The 16,884-nt window shown below is 40.6% G+C and overlaps 1 long non-coding RNA gene across 1 annotated transcript; it reads left to right on the top strand.

Annotated features, from left to right (window-relative positions):
- Positions 1-14,460: 14,460 nt before the first annotated feature.
- LOC106676456 (uncharacterized) lies at positions 14,461-16,859 on the top strand. Its single transcript, XR_013100061.1, has 3 exons — positions 14,461-14,811; positions 14,907-14,975; positions 15,782-16,859. It is a non-coding gene; the product is annotated as an uncharacterized LOC106676456 (long non-coding RNA).
- The last annotated feature ends 25 nt before the right edge of the window (positions 16,860-16,884 follow it).

The following is a 16,884-nucleotide window of genomic DNA, read 5'->3' as shown; positions in this document are numbered from 1 at the left end:
CCACAGGTCATTGTGAGCATCACAGGGAAGGTTGAAGCCGCCCACTGCAGCTGTATGGCTAGAGTCGTGGAGACTTGCAGCCATGTCACTGCTCTTCTGTTTAATGTAGAAGCAACAGTGAATATCTGTGGCACAAGGACTGTTACAGATTAACCTGCATACTGGGTTTTGCTGGGTAATATGACCAAGATACAGCCAGAGGTTGGCCATAAGATAGACTTCTCCTCTTCAGCTGCCCAAAAAAAAGGTTCTTGATCAAAACATAAACAGACCATTCGTTGTGACAGGTAAAAGAAGCCATCCTCAAAAAAGAAAGGTTCCACCTGCTACTGTGGAGGAGTTGGATCAACTGATGGGACAATATTTTTCCAAGCATAGTTCTGTTCTGAATAACCCATAATGTTTTAATTTAGGGGGCCATGTAAATACTTTGCATTTACTGAATATGTACTTACTAAATACCACTGTTCAAAAGTTGAATAAAGAAACAAAGAAATGTTTGCCTATTTTTAATTAAAAGCACTTTGTCGAACATCACATCAGTTACAATGTAGAAAAAATGTTATGTATAGTTTACAAATGACAAAATGTTCACATAAAATCATGACAGCATTTGTATAATATCACCCACTACTAGCATTCTGTAATTTACTGTCTCTTTTGAAAACTTATCACTACATAAACAGCACAAGACTTAAAAGTATTTAACAAGAGCATTTTTCCCTGGTTTTACTACCACACTGGGGCACATGTTCACCAAAACGCAGCAAACCTTTGCCATCTTATCCAGGAAGGTCACCTTTTTACCCTCACATGGAAGAAGTAATTTGATTGGCATGGTGGTATGTAGCATGTAGTTTGAAGCAGGGATTTCGTAGTGCCCCATGTGTAGTGTTGGAACCCAGTCAGGATTTGTTTCATTCATTTCATAGGCTGGTTTGTTGCAATAATGCCAAATAATTAGCAACTCTATAAATAGAAGGTAGTTCTGCATGTTTGTTCTAAGTTTGTGCTATTGAAAATAAAATTAACAGGCTATAAATAATAATATGAACTTATTTAGAACTTACCTGAATGAAAATACTGGAGCACACCAACAGATATCTGTGGCTGGTAGAGAACTGAATATCAGCTCGTCTCGCAGCTGCTATCCAGGCTAGACGCCTTCTTTTGGTAACATCCAACACATAAGCTCCCTCATGATGTTTCCAGGTGAGGAAACAATGAAAAGAGAGCCTGTTTTCAAGCTTATTCCTTTGTCGGTAGTGCAATCTAACATTACAACCGACCACACAGCAAGCATTTGTTTGGCCTGCTAATATGGCGCCTTGACCAAAAATCCTGGCTACGCCCCATCCCGTAAGATCACGCTCCAGAGCCCTATTAACGTACGGATCTAGAAAGAAGACGCTGCATTTTTAACTCTGAGGGAGGTGGAGAATGAGCCTATTTCCAAAACAATGGAGTGTGTTCCTTTAAGTACTAAATTGTATATATTGTCAAAAACTAAAGTGTACATAGCAGTTGTTGTATCTTGTTTACTGTATCACTGACAGATAATTTCAAAGTCAATGAACGCTACATTATAGTGAGATATTGTGTAATGTGAAATACTGTAAGCAAATGAATAAACAACCTAATTCGTGATAGACCTTTGACTCTGTTTTGTTTGAATCCAACTGTTTTTTGCAGATGTGCATAAAACATGTTACTTTTAGTATTGCTATCATTATCATCATTATTGCACTAAATATATTTTAAATAAAGGATACTTTGATATTCTACTGTAAGGTTGGAAATGTATTTTCTTCACCCTAAAATATGTTTTGAAATGTATTTTGGTTTGAAAGAAATATATTTTCAATTTCAAAAATATATTTTTTTGGAGCATCACAAATACAAAATATATTTACCATATATTTGAAATATATTTTGGCCAGGAAAAATGTATTTTTTTACCGTATGGGTTGGTCGCCCCTCATGCCACCTCATCGAAAACAGCTAGAAGCTAGCCATGTCAACCCAGCTGAGATGCTGCCTTTTCTAACCAAAATTCTTCAGTAATCAAAGTGAGTTCTGTGCTGAACAAGCGAAGAGTCCCATGCAGGTACATACAAGCTTAATCATTAAGCATTTGATCACATCGCACAGCAGCTTTGTCAGATGTGGGTCTCTTTTGAACTCTTATTTTTTGGGTTGGTGGGTGAGTGGCTGGCTGTAGCACATAGAGATCTGAAACTTTGGCTTAATGTTTTGCATAGTTTGTGGTGATCTTGCATAGTTTGTGGTTGATCTATACATGGCATGCACAATTGCCTTTCAATTACCATTGCGAGGGCATGATGATATCTAGACCGGAGACACCCCGCTGAGGCGCCTGCGACTCGTCCGGGCATCAAAGTTTGATGACAGAGCATTTTGATTAATCAGCAGAGACACGTGGGGATACTCCCCAACAGTAAAGAGTAACCAGGGAGGCATCTTGAAAGGCAAGTGGTTTCACTTCAATGCCTCCAACTTCTGTCTAAAGAGAAGGGACAATCAGCACTTTATCTCATATTTAAACCCAGCTTCCGCTTGTAGAGGAAAGAAAGCAGGTGCCAGGTGTTCAGAAAGCCCGAGCGATACAGACATGACGCTGCAGAGTTGACCCTGCTGAACTCTGTCTTTATGAAAAGCCAAGGAAAGCTTCCTTTATGATCACCGCACACGGGGGAGAGGCGACGGGGGTGAGTGCTTTGAAGGCCCTCTCAGTCTGCTGCTGTCAGAAGCTTGCAGGTATGTTTTAATAATAATTTCCTAATTCAAACAACAGACCATATTGCGAGGTTGTCGCAACAATTTGTTTAGCTGAGGTATGCACTAAACTTTCTTTGTTTGCTCAGCTCCATAAGGCTGTTCCAGAAACACCACGCAGCTTCAGAAAGTTGCGTTTACTTTCAGGGGGATATATTTTAACTCCACCACGACTCCAGGCAGCATATCACTCTTCAAGGTGGACCTTTTCAACATGTGGGGGCTTAGTTTGGTTTTCTCCCCCCTCTTTTTTTTCATCCCTGTGCAGTTTCAAAGAAAAACAGCCCCAGCATTTGAACAAGCAAAAACAAGTGGCTATACTTTGGAAAACCACGTAATCTCAGAACGTATTTTTCCAAACAAAGCCCAGTCCAATACCAGCCCGCTGCGGCTTCTCAATGGTTTCTGCATCATCCACCTCAATCCCTACAATAACACTGGGAGCCTTGGGGCTATTTTCAGATTTCCCAGATTTCCTTGCAGGGATACAACACTTAGTGGTTGAGTCCTTCTCACTCAGCTGTGTTTGTTTGTGCAGGTAACATCTGCACCAGTGCTGCTGTGTGATAGCCGAAATTAGACATGGAGCACAGAGTAAATTTGTAGTTTTTACCCACTGCAAGATTGTGGTTTATAGGGGGAAGATAAACCAGTGTTCAGTTTCATCATGTCTTAAGTTTTTTGTGCAGAACCCAACCGAGTGGCTCCACCAATCAAGCCACAGTGTAATTCAGACTCTGGCTGGTTACACACTGGATGTTACTTAGACATCTGGTGATTTTTCCTAATTGAAATCTACAGGAATTATAATCATAATTTAACAGCACACGATAATTTAGACAAGTCCGAATAGAGCTGCAGTTAAAGGGAAATTCAACCAGTTTAAACGTCAAAGTCAATTTACCAGTCTCAGAGTGCACGGCTCCCTGTATAATCTGTGGTGTGTCATCTTCTGTGGCTTTAATTAAACCAAACAATTTCATGGACGCCACCAGGGACTAACTACGGGGAACTCCATCATGAATGACATACATTCAAGCGACTTTCATCTGTTTGCATTTACAAGTTGGTCACAAATACGATACAAGGTAGAGGATCTTGTTGAAAATACATGGATTTAGCAAGAAAAAAAATTAAGCCCACAGGCTACATCTGGCCTGAGGGGAAGTTGGTTAGCAATTTATTATATAGTGCTATGTGCTATAACACTGATACACTATTACACACGTGTATGTATCACAGGGAGAACAGCAGGATTACCTCTGTCACATACACATACACATCCATACACATCCTGGTGCAGCCACAACAACCTGGTGCTGAATGCCCAGAAGACAGTGGAGATCATTGTGGACTTCAGGAAGAACACAGCCCCACTCCCCCCCATCATCCTGACTGACACCCCCATCACCTCTGTGGACTCATTCCGCTTCCTGGGTACCACCATCACCCAGGACCTGAAGTGGGAGCCCACCATCACCTCCGTCATCAAGAAAGCCCAGCAGAGGATGTACTTCCTGAGGCAGCTGAAGAAATTCAACCTGCCAACACGGACGATGATGCAGTTCTACACTGCAATCATCGAGTCCATCCTCACCTCCTCCATCACAGTGTGGTACGCTGGAGCCACTATCAGGGACAAACAGAGACTGCAGCGTGTTGTGCGCTCTGCTGAGAAGGTGATTGGCTGCAGACTCCCATCTCTGCAGGACCTGCACACCTCCAGGACATTGCGGCGTGCAGCTCGGATCTCAGCTGACCCTTCTCACCCTGGACACAGTCTGTTTGACCTGCTCCCCTCAGGCAGGAGGCTCCGGTCCATTCGCACCAGAACCTCTCGCCATAAGAACAGCTTCTTCCCCTCTGCTGTTGGACACATGAACAATAACCATATGACTGTTCCCGCCACTAACACATGACCCTACGCTGTGTCACTGCATCATTCCGTGTTTAGCACTGATCACCACCTGCACTCATGTATATATCTTTCTACGCAGCACTCTTAATTCTTATTCTCATGTATATATCTCATGTATATATCTCATGTATATCTCATGCACATATCTTTCTACGTAGCACTTTTAATTCTTATTCTTACTTTTATTTTTTAATTTTATTTTTTCATGTCTATTTAAGCGCAATTTATGACACTATGTTTGCACTGAAGCACCGCAGCAATTTCCTAATGTTGTAAACCTGCTCAACATTTGGCAATAAACCCCCTTTCTGATTCTGATTCTGATTCTGATTAATTCATTTTGCCCAGACAGGTAGAAAGTGGTCGGCATATTGGTAGATAGATATTTTTTTCCCTCTGTTTCACAACTTTTCACTTTATGCATTTTAAGCATTTATATTGTAATGTATTTGTAAAGTTAAAGAACCAAATAATGCAGAACAGTCACATGATACAATATTACTGTCATGGTCCCTGTGCCCCGCTGGTCAATCCTCTATTGGGCAATATGTTTGTGGTTTGTTTGCTCTCTCGCCCTCTCTCTCTCACTCTCTCTCTCTCTCGCCACGGCGATGCTCACTGCGGGCTCCCGCTGCTGGCCCACACACCTGCTCATCACCACACCGGCCGCTGATCCCAGCTGATTACTGCACTACTTAGATGGCGAGTCTGCACTAGTCTTCGCTGGATCGTTGAGCTATCAGTGTCAGTTAGATTTGTGTTTCGGCTAAACTTCACCTTGAGAATTTCTTATTATTATCCTGCTAACCCGACGTTTTGTGTGTAGATCGTTTTTGGAACCCGATGCGGAGAGGAGTGATTGAAGGGGGAACGTTTTGTACAGAAAGTGTGGAACACCCTTCTCCCAACCCTGTTTCCCACGGACCCTGGCGACCCGGACCCGTTTCCCCTGCACGTTGTATATAGCCACTTGGTGTATGTGTTCACTGTAAATAAACGCACTGTCCTTCGCCTAAAGGAAAACCCTGGCCTGCGCCTGAGTCTCTTTCGGAACCCCTAACAATTACACTTGTTAGTAGTGTTGACAGGCTTAATTATAGCCAGCCTGCATCATTTTAAGGCTCAGTACGTTTGGTGACAGATTCCTGACTCTTTCCCCTTTGCTGAGTGTAAAGTAACTGACAAGCTATTTAATTTCCTCACTCATATAAACTATTTCAAAAACATACTGTAACGCATTAATTTGCATATGTTTGTGTCTTTAAAAATATTCAAATCTCTGTGAGATATTAGTTCCTTACCCAAAGATCTTTAGCGTGATTGCTTTTATGATCAATCTGCCACTGATCTAAGGACAGAAGCAGCAATCTGTGGAAACTGTGGATTCGTCCTCAGTTGAGAATGAAAGCTCTTACACTGTCAGAAACATTTAGTATACATCGCTACAGAAACCACTGTTTAACTGCTCTGTATGAAGATTTAGACGCATAACAGACTGATTAATAATCAGTCATAAATCAGAGGATGATTCCAGATGTAGATGAAACCACTTTAAGATTGTAAAACTGAACCGAATTTAGACTGAGAACGAGTTTCTAAGCTGCTGATAGATGTAACCTGTTTTTCAGCATTTCGTGTCACAATATTTACATATGTAAAAATTTCATATGACTAAAATCACCATTACTGGATCAGACTATGATTGTATAATCAGCAGTCCATAAATCAACTTTATCTTATCTAAAAGGCCCAATTTTTCATTGACCTTTTGTCCTAATAAGGTAAATATTTGTATTTATTTTATGTAATATTCACAGGATTGCAGCTTTATCACCCATCTGGACAAATTCAAGTCAGGTAAATGATGCTTAAACCCCTTTGAGCGTGAACATGGCAACAGTGGGAATAAAAAGCTCCATTTTAACAGGAAGAAACTTCTGACAAAACCAGTTTCAGAGAGGCTGTGGTTAGGGGTGACAAGACAGGACAAAAATATATAATGGAATAAAATTTACTAGTGTTAATTTGTTGAGATGTTCTGCACTTTTCAACATCAGTGTCAAGGATTCATATTTCTGACTCCGCTAGAGTAATATGGAGGCTGTTAGCTTTGTTTACCTTTTTCCCGGGTTCATACTGGTTTGTTTGATTGTTACTGACTGTTTGTGCAGACTCTTGCACATGAATTATACTTTTGCGCCAGATCTACTTTGTAACTTACGCCATATCCAGAACCCTATTTTAACCCTACGCCACAACCTGCTACATAACCTGACGTGCACCTTTGGAGAAACGTAACTAAACGTCGGAGTTGAGTTGAGTTTCCTGGTATTTTGACATTAATTGTTTTTGTTAAGTTCATTTAGTTATTAGCTTTTAGGTTGCTCAGTTTTAGGTCTTTGTTTATTAGATCCCTTTGTGTCAACACCCACTGTGTTTAACCTCCTAAGACCCGAACTCTTCCACAGCATGCATTTTTAATTTCTCTTAGATATTTGGGCATACTGGGGCCCAATGAATGTAAAAACAAAGAATTACCAGATTTTTTTTTTTTACCTGATTTGTCTTTTTATGAAAAATCAGCGCCACATATGAGGATATTCATTTAAAATTTTTATAGAACAGTAGCAGTATGATGTCCTCGTAAATGGATATCAGGCCCTGGTAGATCACAATTGAGTATTTTGGTCTAAATAACCCAAAATGTGATGTCCACATATGTGGACGGCAGGTCCTAGAAGGTTAAGTCTCTTTTATTGGCTCACGTGTCTAACCTGTCTTGTTTCATGTTTGTGTGTTTCACGTTAAGCTCATGTCATGCTTCCAGTTTTATTTTGAAAGTCTTGTTTCTATGTTCGATGTGTTTCCACTTCCCCTGATCACCTCCTGTGTGTATTTAGTCTGTGTGTGTCATTCAGTCTTTGTCAGATTGTCTGTGTATTTACCCTCCACGTCACGCCAGGATTAAACTTTTCAAGATTCTGCTCAGGTTATGTTCGTGTTCATATTTTCGGTCCACGTTGACGATTCACAGTTTCTTGCATACTCCTGTGCAGAATCGTTTTCATGTCACAGTTACATAGACTGTCATAGATTCTTCCAGTTTAGGCTTTTGTTTAGTTTTTCCCCGTTCACTTTACCTTGCTTTGGTTACCCCTGTAACCAGCCACGAATAAAGGCTCGCTTTCTGTTAACCCAATTTGCCTTCCACGTCCATTGTTGTCTGCTTTTGAGTCCATCATTGACGCAACAAACAGTCAGCTCCCGCTGGCTGTGACAAAAAGACGTTTTTGGTTACTACATAAGTTAGGATATAAATTTCTTGCAGAAGTCTAATTCAAGGTTTACCTCAGGGTGAATAGACAATACTCAAACTTAAACTCAATCTGCCGATCAGCTGTTCAAAAGCTAAAAACACAGAGATTTCCAACTCAGAGTCCGTAAACTTAGTGTGAAAGTTTCACGTCTGAATTTCTACCTTGAGCCTATTTTCTGAAACAAACCACAGCTGCCATCCTGTACTTCAAGCCCCCACTGGCAGCAACTTCAGCCAAAGCCATAAAGGATGTGTTGTGGTTTTATTATGCCAGCATCAAGTCAGGGAGAACAGTAGAACATAGTCAAGAGCAGTAAACATATTTATTCCACGTCTGTGTCTTTGCCATCATTTCTATATTCTTGAGGTGGGTCAGATAGAATAACGGCCTTCTGCCTTCCTCCTCTCCCCGTGCTGCAGGGGGGAGGGAGGTGCTTTATTGCACTATTGCAACTCGGGACAAAACTTGAAATGGAATCTTGTAGCTCTGTCAAGGCTCCATCACCCAGGTGTGCCAACAAAAGCTCCAGCAGATCCAACCAGTGACCCTTGGGAAAGGTCATGTAAGACTCCAATCTAAATTCCTGTCTGACAAAACCCTTAAAAAGCTGCCTGAATAGGCTGTCCATCCACAATACAGCACCCTCAAAAGACTATTCACCGGGCTTCAGTTGAGACATTTTGAATGTCTCATTCTTTGGAAAAGGTGGAGCTAATGTTGGTTAAAGTTTCAAAATTAACTGCGGCCCCAAACTACCATAGGTAACTAACTGGCTTTGCTAACTGGCTTTGCATGGCACTACCGTCAAGGCCTGCCAGAGAAAGCCCAGAGGAAGGGTATTATTCCGGGCTACGCTCTGGCTCAGAGGTGCCCACAGCCTGTCCCTCACAATTATTCAAAGTGTGACAGCGTGGTAGGGTTTGGTATCAGTGAAATGCAGACTCCCTTCTCGTTGGCCTTGTCCCTCTCGCATCCTCCGAGCCTCTCTCTCCCACCCTCTCTGTTGCCTTTAGCAGTTTCACCACATGCAGAATGGAAGAGCTAGCCAGAAGGTGTTTCAAGGGCTTGAGCCCTTTCAGCCTTTGACAACCATGGCTGTGCAAATGCAGAGCTGTGACCTTGGCAACAGCTCTTATCCCGCTCCATTTCAAGTCACAGGAGGAGGGGATGCTGTTCCTGATCTGTGTTGGCGCTTACACTCCGTGTGTCTCGCTGGCACTTTTAATTCCTCAAATGAAAGCTTAAAATGATGAGATAAGAAGATAACAGCATCCCATAAGACATCATTATTGTTTGAGTGAAATGAGAGAAAAAGAGGGGTGAGAATGATTGAGGGCTAAGTGAGTTCTGACAGTAGAATGCAGTGTGTCATGCATTTCTGCAGGTCAGGACTCTCAGATCCTCTGCAGAGGTATATTACTCTTAAAATGGACTTGTACCACTGATCAATAGAGTATGTGCTCATAGATCTTTGGAATGAATGGTGGTGTGCATGTTGAGTAACATGGAGCTGCTTTCTTAGCAGCTAGGTCTGAATAAAAGGGAGCAAAACAGAGCTGACAGTGTCTCTCTTTTACCGCAGAATTGAGTTGCACTGGCATAAGCAGACAAGGCTCTCCCTCTCACCCTCCCTTACTCTATTGACTCTATGGATAATCTTGACTCCCCAGAAAAATCCTTAAGCAGCTGGCCACAAACCTTGCGCTTGAGTGCACATGCATACAATATCTCCCTCAAGCCCTGGGGCTGTTTTTCCCCCTCTCTCTTTCTGCCTTCCTCTTTTCCTTCTTCCCCAGTTTTCCATTGAGATCTTGAGCCAACATGCCTGGAAAAAAAGGCAGGGTTTGTTGGTTGGTTCTGGGAGTGAGTGCCAAGATCAACATCGCTCTTATCCTCAGGGAAACCTGCAGCAAATTGGACTGGAGCTGGGTTTCACTTTCTCGGGCCTGTATGAGGCTGCGGGCTTCCACTGCCGAGCCCAGCAGTGAAACCAGAGATGCTCGTGTCCATTTTTGTTTGAAAAAATACCAGCAAGCCACAAGTAAAGCAGTGTAGCGGATTGTACATAGTTCAAATAGATTGATTTCCTGTGTAAACAGGTAGGCCATCAGAGAGTTAGTTTTGATTTGTGGCCATGCTCGGGCTCTATTAGTGGTTTCCTTCAATTTGGCCCGCAGGTATGGCAGCCAAATAGCAACCAAGTCTACATCTGTGAACACTAAAATTGCAGTCTTAAGTATGGACTCCTAACTATGGCACTGGCAAGCAATGGATTCATCTGGATGAGAAAGACACACAAATTATGAATCATGAATGAAAAGACAGAGCAGGGTGGTGTACACTGTCAGTTTCTATTTGATTTGCTACCAGATATTGTGAAAAATCAGAGGAGGTGGCGGGCAATCTTAGCTTCAGCACATCCTTTGTATTATTACACCTCCTCACATCAAACCCAACTGGACAGCTGCAGGTGACACCTTGTTTGAAGAGTTTGACGTTTGATCGAGGATGTGTTTGATGCAGGAGGAATAAAAAGTAACACCTTCGCTTTTCAAACTTGGGTGCTGCTGTTTGAAGTGTGAGGGCAGCACAGGGAAGTCCAGGTATGTTCTGATCAATTGCTATTGACTTTTCGGGAGGGGAAACGTGCGATTCAACAGCATGTTGAGGCTAAGCCGGAAAGTAAAACTTTACCTGGAAACAGCCTAAAAAAACAGCCTAAAAAAACAATGGGACTAAAAAAGTATTTTCACGAATCAAAACGAGGTGTATTGATATAAATTGATGCCACATACTTTTGGTAATATTTGCTTGCTGTTTTGTGAAATTATAACATAAACATATACTCCAAAAGTAAAAAGGTTTTGAACATTTTAACATTTAAATATCCACATTATCGTTTAATGATGTGGACTTTTTCCAACTACATTTCACTGTCTGTTAAATACGTCAAATGAAAAGCTACGCTACTATTTTTGCATATTATACACCTTTTTACCACTTTGTCACAAAAAAACAACTTTAAATAAAAACTATTTGGTTCATTTCTCCAGAGAGCATAGACAGAAGCAGTCTTTTTTGCCACCAGCTGTTATTTTCTTACTAAAATGCCACACTTATTGTTACTTTAGTAAACCGGCTGCTTTTTTTGCCATCTTATTTAAGAAATTTTAATGTTTGGATACATTTTAAAACACTGAAAGATTAAGTTATAAATGTATTTTACTCTACTTGCTGTTATGCTACATTTTTAACAAGTCACTTATTGAGATTTTGCAGTCACATGACATGTCAGCTTCTCTGCCATTTGCTGGGGAAAAACTCTTTGTGATTGTGCTGGTTTGTAGCAGGTTGCCGTGGTCTCGCAACTGGTGGCTGTATCATGTCCAATAAGGTGGATGGTTACCCATCATTTGTGCATGATGTCACAGTTGAATAGTTTTATAGCCTAGTTAATAGTCATGAGAACATATTCATAAACTGAGAGGTAAAGATTACCCTCAGACTTTGCCTCAGCCATGGTCTACTAAAGAGGGCAAACAGAGTCTGACCATGTGAAAGCTAAAAATCCATTTTTACTACACTCAAGTATCATTTGGGATATAAAGAAAAGCTAAAAATAAATACAACTTTGGAATGGCCATCTGTTTTAGCACTGAGGGCATGATTGGAATTTTGTTTGACATAAAGATTACCAGTTACTTTTTGTCATATTCAAAGAGCGTGAAGAATGCTAAATTTTAAAAAAGCATTTTTTCAATTAAACGCATTTTACTTTAAGGAACACGTGTTGGAAAAGACAAAGATCATCTTAAAATCATCATCATCACATATTAATTCCTCAAGAGTGTCAGCAGTGGTTCCATTGTCTAGACTGATCACAGACTGTGTGTTTGCCCTCTGATAGTTGTTTTTCTATCAATAACAGTCTAAATAAGTAAATAATTTATTCATATATATATCTATATATATAGATAGATAGATAGATAGATAGATAGATAGATAGATAGATAGATAGATAGATAGATAGATAGATAGATAGATAGATAGATAGATAGATAGATAGATATTACGTGCTTTTCAAAGACAAACAGTCTGTACACAGAAAGAGTAAACTAAATAGGAACATTATGTGCCATAAAAGTCACTTAAAAAAAATCAATGCAATAAAATAAACAGGTAGTTTTAGAATAAACAATTAAATAAAATTTAGCCTATTTAAATAAAAACGTTTTGCCTGCTAGTTGTAATGATAAACTGATCCACAGCCTCGGTGCCTCTTTCCCCCTTGAATCTGGGCCATTTAGTGTTCTGTACAAGAATTTCAAAAAGAATCCTAAAATCTATTGGGAGCCAATGCCAAGAGTATAAAATAGGAGTCATGTGATTTAGTAATCTAGGAGTAGTACTTTCACGTCAGTCAGATTACTTATGTAAGTTTTGCAGTAGCTCACAGGTGATTTGGTGGCAGAAAGTTGTACAAATGAAACAAATGTATTTTAAAAAGACTTTATCGCTATTGTTATCATGGGAATGCTAGTTTCCCCTGGTGAAATGTGACCTGGATGAAGGAGGACTTTTGGTCGGTTTCCACTTAGAGTAGATGAACCTAGAGATGTTTTCTACCTGATTTATTTCTGTTTATATTGTTTTCACTCTTTCCCTACAGTGCTGCGTTTAGGATATCGAGTTCTTTGCATACATTTAAATGTAACAGACATCATCTATAGATTACTGTCGCTGCTCTTCTATGGAAGATGCAGTATTCAGAAACAAATGTTCCCACATCCTGAATCTGCTCTCGCTTCTTCTCTCCCAGTGCTTCAAAGAGCAGGTATCCACAACCCCCCGGGGCCCAGTGATTGAGTGCTCTGAAGGAAGGACTGAGCGCCAAAGTCTTATAAAGAATGCAACAAAAGTATACATATTATTAAGGATAACATGCTAATGCTACCGGTGTGTCGACACAAATATGATCCAAAAGTAAGTTCTTATTTAAAAATTGCACAGATAATTACGCGCAAATTGAGGTGCGGGGTGGGCAGTCCTGTGCTCAACTCATTAACTCATGGGCAGATTAAAATCTGAGAATTTGATTTGACAAAAGCCTGGATTTTTCTCTTTGACCAAGAGATGTCATGTCACGAGTGTTATGGCAGGAGAGAGAAATCAGCCCTCCTCCGTTTTAATGGTTTTCATCTCTGTGGATTAGGTGTGACCACTTCAAAAATTCTCGAAATCTTAGCGTAGAAAACTTGTGCAATTTGCCCTCCACTGGGAGGCTTCCAGAAGTCAGAGCACCAAGCGATTAGCATGGCCTCAACATTAAGAGGAGGGGAAAACTCGGATACAAACATATTCATAAACCTCTCTCCCTGCAGGCCTCGGGCCACCCTGCTGCTGCTGCTGCGCAATCCGCTCTTTGCATGGCTGTAAAAATCGGTTTCCTCTGCCTCTGTGCCATCTCAGCAACTGTCTCTCTACATAATCAACTCCTATCAAAATGCCTCTCCAGCTAGACGGGCCCCCACAGCGCCACAGGCCAAACTCTCAACTGGAGGCTTGGTGTCACGCCACAAACAAAACAACCACCATTTCAGGCAAAGTAAAAGACTTTTTTTTTTTAATACTTACCTTTTACCAAAAGGAAAAAGACTCCTTGAAATAATAATTTCAAAAAGTTTGTTTGCTGAGGTATCATTAACCCCTTATTTTTGTAGTGGAGTAGGGGTGCAGCTGCACAAAATGAATTTGTCATCAGCTTTAAAGCTTTTTTGGCAGGCTATCCCAGAGCAAGCCAAGGTCCTTGAAGTAGGAAAGGCTTTCCCGCTGCTTGGCTCCTCAGCATCCCAGCAGGTCTGAGGATTAAATTTACGCCTGCTGTCAAAGTGTCTGACAGGCCTTAAAGGGAGAGCACTGCTTCTTCAGCTCCCCGAGATATTATTCCCATAGGACAGGGAGATGAGGCCTTTTTACTGGCAACGGTGGAGCAAGTGGTGTCCCGGGGAGCTGGTATAATGTGACTCCAGGCTTAGAAGAATGCACGCCACTCTTCACTGTGTCTCTTTCTATCTGCCTTTTCTTTCACCCCCGAGTCATATCGCACAAGCATCGCCACCCTCACGCGTCTTCGCTTTGGTTTTATGTATTTAAATCAGGCTGTATACATTACCTGCAAGTCAGTCTTCTTCTACTACTTTTTTTTTCGGTGAAAGTCATTTAAAACAGTCCACAACTTCTCTCACTTACACTCTGGTTTAAATTCAAGCTTCACCTCGGATGTGCAGTTTTAATCTCAGGTTTCTTATTCACAGCACAATGTTTTGACTCAGCACATCGTACAACTGCTTCATAAGGAGAAAAAAGGAGTCATGTGATTTACATCATCATCTTTAAGGACATACAAGAAAATCAAAGTTGCCTGTGTAACCCAGTTCCTAAAATCATCTCAAACAGAAAGAGAAGAAAAATTAAAACATTTAATGTTCATTGTTCTGTTCTTACTGTCCCGGTTAATGAAAGTGAAATGAGATCAAAATAATTATTTAAACATAGAAGGGATGCAGATTATATATGATATGCTCTGGTCAAACAAGGGTTAAGTTTCTCAGAGGGTTGATGAGCTCTGATGAGAGCCTATTGTTTTACTCCACTCCTCACATGTCAGCCAATCGGTGAAGCTCTAGGCAGCTCTTGTCCCTCCTTAGTACCAGCTCCCAAGTTTTCAGTCTCTTGCTTCTACAGCCGAACAGAGCAGACGGACTAAAACTTTTGTTATCGGTAAGCTGGAGAAATTAACCTCTAACGAGTTAAAAGAAATACCATCTAAACTGATATTTTTCACAAATTATGTATTTGCACTTGTTGTTGTCAAGGGCAGAGCGAAACCGGAGGGTTTACTGAGCTGTGGCTCCATGTAAATGCTGAGCATCCACTCGACGGCGGTAAGCTAAATGTGGCTAATCAGACACGTGATGTGCGGAGTGTGGGTACAGTTGTTCGATGTCTCTGAAACGCACTGTTGTTATGCTAGTTAGAGCATTAACTAAGTCATTAACATGTGAAAAGCTGTAAATGGTTAAAGCAGCTAAAAATAACTTTATGAGAGATAATTGTAATCAGACTTTATCCTGCTTCCTGTTTAAATTTTGATGTCAATCAGTTGTTTTACAATACTCAGTATTGAACACTTGGAGGTAATTTTTAGTGTATTTCCACTTGTACTGGTAGGCCTATGGTACAAGCGGGATTAAGCACGTCTATTTTAATACTCCTATTTGTGGACTGAGTCCTTGTGTTTACGTGTTATTGAAATTGATTATTTGCACTTTGTTCAATTTCTGATAAGCATTTGCATATTATTCCATTTCTTAAAAGGGGTAATATACTTATTTATTTGTGATTAGATATATATGTACAGTGAGTTATTTTGATCGATGTAATTAATGTTTACAATGAAAGTGAATTATATGGTGACTATAATTCCTGAATGTTTAAAACCTTGTAGATAATCTTTAATGTTACTGCAGGTTACAAATAATTGAACCTTGATACTGTGAAATTTTGGATATTGATACTTTGACCTTTGAAACTTGATATTTTAATGTTGTACAACATGACTGAACTGATGATGATTGAATTGATGATAGCTGATCTGAATAGTAGTTACTGCACTGTGACACTACTTTAGTTTAATTTGTGAGAGTTATCCTTAAAGGGCACGTGACATATATTTGGCCATTGTTTATAGGTCAGGTTTTTATATGGGACGAATCCAAAGACCAGGTCAGCGATTCCAGAACCCAGAGTGTTCCAGTGTTCACTGGATGGCGAGCCAACCCAAGATCCTAGGAGACGATATACATGTACACGCACACTCATTTGCACATTGATGGACTACAATCCTCTACTGTACAAGTAGTACGGTAGGACAGACAATCACACACACACTCCTTGTCAGACGAATTCTATGGGCCCCACCGGTACCATTTGGACTTAAAAAAGACTAATTCTTTTACTTGTGCACAATTTTATTTAATTCTATTTTTTTTTTGCTACTTTGGGGGAAATTTTTATACTTGACATTCTGTTAAAACCTGTTGTAATACTGTGTTGTTTACAAATTTCTTTTACAAGGCTTAACATCACTAAAGTACTTTTAAAGCCACATAACTGTGTTTGTCTGGTTTCTCTGCCATTCGTGTACCAGAGCTCTAAGAGTCGTTCTCAGTCTTCTGACACTAGCCCAAATTGCTTATTACTTTGGTAATTATCCATCGGTACTTTATGTAACTCCACGTAAGTGCTACAAAAGTGGCGAGCCAGCCAGGAGCTCTTTGGTGCATGAATATCAGCAGTGAAACCTCCTTAAAGTGTGTATTGTCATTGAAACATCTTTTGCTATTGCCACAAGATGGATTTTGTATTGAGCTCAGGTATCAAAGTCCCCAATGCAGTAATTGTTAGTGGTACACTCAATTCATTGGATGATGAAGGGGTTCTTGACTTTTTGAAGCAGTATGGTACCTTTAGAGCCGTCCCAGTTGTAGATCCAAACTCAGAATTTTTCAAAAACCTGATCGTCGAGTACCGAAGTGGTAACGCCATTGATGCCTTAACTGATCTTTTGCCATACACATATGAAGTTGAAGGGAAGCCCGGTGTAAAATACCATGTAAGAGCTCTCTCCAGCGTTTACACTGCCAAGGTGGGTGGCAGTGCTACTAAGTCCTACTTAGATGAAATAAAGCAGGTGGCAAAACTGAGTGGCAAAAGTTTTGAAGAGGTACTGAAGTCGATGATGACAGAGATCAGTGAAATCATTGGGAGTTCAGAGATCGATGATGAATGTAT

Source organism: Maylandia zebra, linkage group LG9 (genome assembly GCF_041146795.1).
Source record: "Maylandia zebra isolate NMK-2024a linkage group LG9, Mzebra_GT3a, whole genome shotgun sequence".
In the NCBI taxonomy this organism is placed as follows: domain Eukaryota; kingdom Metazoa; phylum Chordata; class Actinopteri; order Cichliformes; family Cichlidae; genus Maylandia; species Maylandia zebra.
Note: the sequence above shows the minus strand (reverse complement) of the source record. Positions and strands in the feature narration are given on the sequence as shown.